This window comes from Hemibagrus wyckioides, linkage group LG06, assembly GCF_019097595.1.
Source record: "Hemibagrus wyckioides isolate EC202008001 linkage group LG06, SWU_Hwy_1.0, whole genome shotgun sequence".
Classification (NCBI taxonomy): domain Eukaryota; kingdom Metazoa; phylum Chordata; class Actinopteri; order Siluriformes; family Bagridae; genus Hemibagrus; species Hemibagrus wyckioides.
This window is the reverse complement of record NC_080715.1, coordinates 38,857,565-38,865,836: the sequence shown is the minus strand read 5'-3', so window position 1 is coordinate 38,865,836 and position 8,272 is coordinate 38,857,565. Positions and strand designations below refer to the sequence as shown.

The window sequence follows — 8,272 nt, the reverse complement described above, 5'->3', positions numbered from 1 at the left end:
CAGAGTGTATAGATGAGGAAGACTAAAGCGCTGCTGCATCGCACATTGTATTCATAATCCTGATGCTCACGAAGAACAGAAGCCCAGAGCAACGTCGTATTACTATACTGATCGAGCAAATCTCTATGAATGACCCAGAAGACAGGTCCACTGACTTTTTAAAGCTGAATAAAGTAAAAAAAAAGATTCTTAAGGATATGTGTTGACTTTTTACTCCATGCGGTATTACTGTATTTGAAGTCGGACTACAATAGACGGACGTTGTACGAGAATTCCGAAATTGAATGCGGGGAATTCCAAGTGTATTGAATAGCATTGTGTCAGAAACCATTAACCTTCGGGGGAAAAAAGCAGAGTGAATTCAGTATTAACTACAAAATAATTAAATTAAAGATGATTAGCATGTAAGTCATTCAGTCAGTAAGAACTGAGGGCACGAAGATGAAGAACTGAGGCCTTTTATTATCGCCACACATACATTACAGCACAGTGGAATACATTTCTTCGCATATCCCAGCTGAGGAAGTTGGGGTCAGAGTGCAGGGGCAGCTATGATACAGCACCCTGGAGCGGGGAGGGTTACGAACCTTGCTCAATTGCCCAACAGTGGAGCTTGGTGGTGACTTCGATCCTCTGATAAACAACCCAGAGCCTTAACCACTTGAAAAGACTATACCATGCCAAGCTGGGGCGACTTGCAAGGTGTGGTACTTGGCCATTTCGAGAGGGATCACCTGTAAGATATTAAAGTGATGCTAAAACATCTATTCACAACTGTACATCAAATTTCTATAAAGTCATAGCGTGACCTTTTAGCATCGGATGTCTCCGAGGAGCCGAGATTCTGCGAGTTCCCACAAAATCGAAACTTTGACACACTGTACAGTGCAGAAAATAATCTCATAAAGAATCGGATTTTAACCAAAAAGGGGATCAATAGTTCCTGACATATCACATACACTTTTTTCCCCCTCCTGACCTTCATGTCCGGATTTCTCCAAGACTGTGCTGCTTCAGCCAAAGTGAACACAACCTCCAGGATTTGGCCCGTGTCCTGCTTTTCTTATCGACTGAAAGGGAGGACTGCGCTAATTGAGTCAATATCAGGTGTTAGTCATTAAAAGACAACAGTAATTAACAGCGTGTGCTAGGAACATGAATGTTTTATCATTTTACTGAAAAATGTGGGGGGGGGGGGGGGAACGGTCCTACATTATTCAGATTTATTACAATTCCTTTCTTCTCTTTTTTTTCCCCATAAAAAATCCTCAATATATTTCGCTCGCTTTTCATCTCCGTGAAAAACTTTATTAGTTTCCGATTAAATAAATACAGCCGATTTTATTTCATTTATTTATTTTTTATTTTTTGCGTCGCGTTCAACATTCATTTGAAATCAGTCACAAGTGCATCTAGCTCGATATTGACCACCTAAACACTAATTCCCTTTTTAATATGTACTTTCCGAATTACTGTCAACTTGCATCACTAAGTGTGATAAGATTCGTATACCTAGGGATTTAATCTTTCACAGTAATAACATCTCGGGCTGCGGGGCTTTGCGTCTCCGTAGACTTAGCCATAGCAACCCCATAATCATCAGCTAGATTTAATTATTTCACAGCAGTTGAATGCTAATGTTGATCAGTGTTGTCAGCGTTAGTGCCTCGCATAAGCGCTGCACATTTTTTTGCCGAGGATGACGGCGTAGTCATAACAAAGCTTCCCAGAAAGCTGTTGTATTCGTTCGATGGCCAACACTAAAAGAAATAGTGGCTGTTTGATATTTTCTGAAGACTATTTTGTCAACACTTTATTGATTCTGATTGGCGAGATTCTATAAAAGCAACTCCGACACAATGAAGTCTTTCAGCATTTCACCATTATTAGTAGCCTTTTATGGAGTATTGTGGACGTCGCTATTTGTGCTGTTGTAGGACACAGAAAGTTTCCCAAAATATGGTCATTTCCAGGCAACCTAGTGAGAGGAACAGCATCAGGACATAATGGGAGATACGGGAGTCATAGCGAACATAATATTAGCTGTAGAAATTCAGTGTCGTGCCTTAAAGCAATGGCTTCTATGTTAGATAGCTTGACATGGCGTGACGGGAACATTTCAGAGACGTCGTTCAGTTATTATTTAAACTAGCAGGATAAACAAGTTGTTCGGTTTGTTGACACGGTACCTCTGAGGCCACGTTCCTAAACCTCAAAAACCTTCCCTATTCTAATAGCGAGCTAGTTAATAAAACTTTAGCTGGGTGTGTAAGAACATCCCTCGAGAAGTCATTATTATTCAGGGTTCCTTTGCAGAACTGCAGCATCAGCCTGAAACTTTATAAACTTCCCTGTAGACACAGCAGACATGTAGGCAGAAAAAAAAAAAAAAAAAACACGGAAGCGCTTGCACTCACTTATGCACAATTTCAGCCTATTTCTTTATAAAAGTGTACACAGAAACAGGACGCCTGCCAATTTGCTTGACGACTTCCGAAAGCAAAGGTGGCAATTTGTCTGCGCTATTTTTTGCGAGCCGGCACTAGAACACTCTTGCACTTTTAACACAGCCGGAGCTCCTTGACAAGGTAATCAGCGGCTGACTCAGGCGCGAATAAGCCCGGCCAGAACGCCACTAATACAGCAAGACATGTTCAAGGTTATTACTTCTGATATAACGCTGCTCCTTCACACTTTCTCCTGCAGCTGAAGCGCAGCACACACCGGCGCTAGATGACGGAGAGAGAGGGAGGGGAAAAAAGAAAGAAAAAAAAAAAAACCGCGAGCGAGAATATCACACCATCCTTTCAGTCTACTCTTTTCTCATCTTCAGAGTAATCCAACAACGGCGTATCATAAAATAGGCAAGGACGGTGGAATCAAGCCTATATAGCTTCGTGGAATTTTTTGAAATGATATCCTGTGAATTGCTCAGATTGTTCTGGAGCTCAGACGTGTGGCTCGTTTCGAGGTCGCGTGCTCTGTACTGTAGGTCCCAGACTCAGAAGCTCAGAATCTGGGGCATAAAAAAGGAAAAGAAAAAAGAAGAATGGATTTTAATGGTCTAATCGTTAAGTCGTTGAGTAGGAGTTATAGTTATTGTAATAAAGAATTACATAATAATATATAATACATATTAAAGAATGTGAAATTCTTTCCTCACATCCTTGGGGGTTGGCGTCAGAGAGCAGCGTCTGCCATGATACAGTGTTCCTGGAGCAGGGTGGGTTGGGGGGTCCAACAGGGGCAGCTTGGTGGTGCCGGGTCTTGAACCTTGATCTTCCGGTCAACGACCCAGGGCATAATCCATGAGTCTAGCACATAGAAAATCATGTGTAATCCTGTGTTAATACTGGCATTACTGTATAATTTAAGTAACCCTTTTCTTTAAGGTTCATTATAAAAGATTATAATGCGTGAAGCGCAGTCATTCTTTATAAAGCACTATATACTGATCAGGCATAACATTATGACCACTAAGAGGTGCCGTGAATAAGACTGATGATCTCCTCATCATGGCCCCTGTTAGTGGGTGGGATATATTAGAGGCAGCAAGTCAACATTTTGTCCTCAAAGTTGATGTGTTAGAAGCAGGAAAAATGGACAAGTGCAAGGATTTGATCGAGTTTGATGAAGGGCCAAATGGTGATGGCTAGACCACTGGATCAGAGCATCTCCAAAACTGCAGCTCTTGTGGGATGTTCCCGGTCTGCAGTGGTCAGTATCTATCAAAAGTGGTCCAAGGAAGGAACAGTGGTGTCATGGGTCATGGGTGGAGACTCATTGGGTCATGGGCGGAGACAAGACTCACTGATGCATGTGGGGAGCGAAGGCTGGCCCGTGTGATCCGATCCAACAGACGAGCTACTGTTGCTCAAACTGCTGAAGAAGTTAATGCTGGTTCTGATAGAAAGGGGTCAGAATACACAGTGCAGGACGGGTCAGGGCTGTTTTGGTAGCAAATGGAGGAGCAACTCCAGGTGGTCATAATGTTATGCCTGATTATTGTATCTATCTATGAGCACTTATATACAGTTTAATGCTAGTCTTTGTATAGTAATAATATATTACATATTCTATATAAGCATTTCTGACACATTATAAATCCAGGATTAACAGGAAGTGTTAGCCAGCCGCTTCCTCACACTCAGAGCGTTATTTATCATAGCAAATGAAACGAAGGCCCACTCGTGTAATTGAACAGTAATGAAAAATTCCACAGTTCTAGTCGATATAATTAACCTTCAGCTCATAAAGAAATTTGTGCACAGCAACACGCCCACAGGTAAAGGACACAGAAAAGGTATGTCTTCATAATTACATGCTCTACGTCTCTGCCTTTACCTGGCTAGTGGGCACAATTGCCCAGCAAGGCCTTTGAAACACACCGAGACAGGCCAATTAAAGAGAGTTAATTGGCCACTTCAAACCGAAAGCCCGAGGCGCATTTCACTATTCACACTGACCTCATCTACGTGATTGCACTTACCGCATAGCACCTGAATACCCTCTATTTAATCGGAGTTTGAACAATGTTTGCTAAATTACATGTTTAATGGTATCATTAAGTTGTTGATGGTGGACACAGCGTCTGCCGCCATCAGCGACCCAATCTGGCAGAGATTTGTGACGAGCGAAAGCAAATATTGCATACAAATGATGAAATTAAGATATTAAACCAGGCTCCTGAGTGGTGCAACAACATGTTTGCCTAATCATTGCGAGATTATGAGGCCGAACCTTGAGAGCCAAGTGGAGTAAAATGAGCCATGCTGTATGGGTGGGAGGGACAGACTCCAGACTCTCTCTCTCTCTCTCTCTGTCAATTCCAGCAACACTGTAAGTATGTGGAAGAGGGCAGACAGGACTTTCCCCTGAGGGTGACTTTTCTCAGTTTATTTTCTTGCACTTAACGTGTGAACTCTGTCTGTATCTATAATGTAGTAACTACAGCATGCTTCAGGAAACAACAAAGAGAAATATTACACATAAACTTTACTGAACCTGTGTAGATGTGGGTCAGTGGTAATGCTCTGGGCTACTGCAAAGAAGGTTAAAGGTTCAGGCATGAAGTCCATGAAGTAGGAGAAAAATAGAAAGAACCAACGAACAAAAAAATGATTTTTTTAAATGTATTTTTTGGATATAATGTATGTTTATGGTATAATTTATGAATACACACACGCACACACACACACACACATAGCAGCTTCGTTGTTCCAGGTGTGATGTTAATGCTGCCTCACCTTCTAGTGACAGAAAAAAAAATTCCAGATGTAATATGTTCTACATCCAACAATTCACTTTACATCATAGTCACAAAAGGAGGATGCAGTATAACAAAAGAAACAAAAAACAGTGGTCCGTTTTATTCCTCGCTTCTCTCCGCACCTTTCCTCCTATACTGGAATAGTCTGGAAGAGAAGCCCAGCCTCAGAGACATCACATTAAGTTCATTTGTGGCAAGACCTGGAAAATGAGTGACACTCGGCCTCCCTGACTCACCCTAGACCTTGCGGTGAGACGTCCAATTTAAACCTCGCTGACCTTTCCGGTGAAAAGAAATACCAGGAGTCTCATTATCAACCTGGGCCGAAAGAGGGAGCTTTCAAATGACACTCCTAATGGTCTCACCTCATCTGTATATGTCAGCATATTACTAATTATATACAGACACTTTATTCCGGTATTAATGCATACTGAAATGGGGAGGGGGGGAGAAAGCGTGGTTAGGGAAGCGGAACTGTTGAAATGATGCAGATAATATTGTGAACATGTTAATGACACGGTGTTTGTCAAGTAATTACAATCAGAACTTAGCAATGACTCGTGTTTATATGAATGTGCTAAGCTACTGTATGTAAGAGCGTAACCAGACGTTTAACGTTATATCATGGTAATTTTACTCAGGTGGCAATCATAGGAGAAATCCACATCTATAGAATTAGCGATAACATCAAGGTCCATAGTCATAGCAAACATGTTATTAGCTAACGTTCGTAGCAGTAACATTACACATCATAATGACACAAAACAGCCATGATGTCTTTGAGGCCATGTTTCTAAAACCTTACAAATCTCCTTATTTTACTAGTGAGCTAGTTACTAAGACTTTAGCTGGGTGTGTATGACCATCCCTCGAGAAGTCATTACTGTTCAGGGTTCTTTGCAGTGCTTGTATTAATGGAACACCTAGCTTGGATGTTATTATTGCAAGAGGAAATGCTGATTAAAAAAAGCTATTTTAATCATGGAAATAAAACCCGTTACTTCATTATAACTTTCTTTTATTAGGTTCTATCTGGCATTTTCGACCGAAAATGAGATTAGGAGTTCTGAAAGTTTCGAAACTCGAAACTCTTGGTGCTGTGAGGTTCTATCTGCCGGCCAATAATCATCGGAGATGACCAAAAGTCACGGACATAAATCTGTAAACGTAAGTAAGGGTACCAATTACTACTTACAGGTGAATTTTCTAGCATGTTCTATTCAGTGAAGAAAGCTAATACCGTCACTAAGAGCAGATACTGTGAGCAGTAAATATTACCGACATTAGCCTTTGGGGCCACGTTAAAAAAAAAATAAAAAAAAAAACCACAAACCTCCCTATTTTAAGAGTGAACTAGTTGGGTGTGCATGAGCGTCCCTGGAGAAGTCATTATTATTCAGGGTTCTTTGCAGTGCTTTTATTAATGGAACTCCTAGCTTGGATGGGGTTATTGTGAGACGCTGTACATATAGTAGCTCACTTTGGGGAAATAAGGATGATTTCTTAAAAAATGTGACCTTAATCATAGATATCATAGATAGAAGATCTTTACTTTAGGATTATTAGGTTCTTTCTGGCATTATTATGGTCACTTGGAGCAGCTTTAGTTCCTGAAAGTTTTGGTGTGAAGTTTCTAACAGATAATAAAAATAATAACATATATATTAAAATAATAACTAAATGGAAAACATTACAATAATAATAATAACCTAAAGAATAACAATAATAATTACAATTATAATAAAATGCACTTTTACATATATATATATATATATATATATATATATATATATATAAATAAATAAAATATAAAATGCTTTACAAAGTAATTTCAATGTAAAATATTTTGCTATTAAAGTGAGAGAATGCATTTAGAAAACAGAAGCAGAATTCATACATTTTTAATAATAATAATAATTATAATAATAATAACACATATTAAAATATTTTAAATATATACATAATATATATTAAAGTAATAACTAAATGTAAAATATTACAATAATAATAAAGGAATGATGTAAAGAATAATGATAACAATTACAATGATAATAAAATACAAGAAATCAAGAAATAAATACATAAAATAAAAGGAAATAAAGGAGGCATTGTTCTGTTGTAATTGTGATTTTTTTTTTTTTTTTTTTAGAAAGTATTAGTAGGTAAAACTTTTATTTTTTGTCTTTATGTCTCAGAACTTTTCTCTACATTCATCTTCAAAATGCACACGAAGGCCATTTGTTCGAGAGGAACATTTGATTCTGAGGATTATTATTTCCAAAATAATGCTGAGCTTTTCCAGAGAACTTGAGTTACCAGATTATACACCTCTGAGAGAGTCGAAAACTAAATCTTGTGATTTTTTTCCCCCTCCTCCATTAAAACAGTACAAAATGCTGAGAGCAACAAACTCCACAAACGAAACTGGGAAAGCGGCAATAACATTCACTTACAGGAAATGATGTCGTTCCTTTCTCACATTCCTCCAGTTTCCTAAGCAGAGTATTATTCGGTATTAAAGTGTGAGCCAGAGCTGATCAGCATCTTTAAGAAAAAAAGCAGCAAAAAAAAAAAAACAGAGTTCAAAGGTTACACCATGAACCAAGAGCTAGAAAGACAGCTTGGAGCAGTTTCCATGAAAGAGATCTGGAGCATAAATATTCATTAAACACACACACGCAGGGCGCATGAATCACACATCTCGCCTTGATGAGGTCACCATAGTCAAACAAGGAAATGGAGGACGTCCACATGCTCGCCTAGCTTACAGGGGGAAGCGGGGTCACCGCTGCTGTTGTTGTCATGTTCTATTTTTTTTCCAAAGGGGAAGATTTTAATAATCAGATCATCACTACAGTGCACGATTTCCACGCCAGAGAGAGATATGCATTGCTTTTTCTGGGCCATCGGCCAGACACGGGGACCTGAGGACACAAAATGCTTATACAGGCAAGACAACAGCAGAAGCCTGTCTTTATTAATTACACGCAACCCTGAGGTCTG

At 39.4% G+C, this 8,272-nt stretch overlaps 1 long non-coding RNA gene across 1 annotated transcript; it reads right to left on the bottom strand.

Annotated features, from left to right (window-relative positions):
* Nucleotides 1-445: 445 nt before the first annotated feature.
* Nucleotides 446-7,895, bottom strand: LOC131354984 (uncharacterized). Its single transcript, XR_009204804.1, has 3 exons — nt 7,723-7,895; nt 3,164-3,314; nt 446-3,016 (listed from the first exon to the last, which is right to left on the bottom strand). It is a non-coding gene; the product is annotated as an uncharacterized LOC131354984 (long non-coding RNA).
* Between the last annotated feature and the right edge of the window lie 377 nt (nt 7,896-8,272).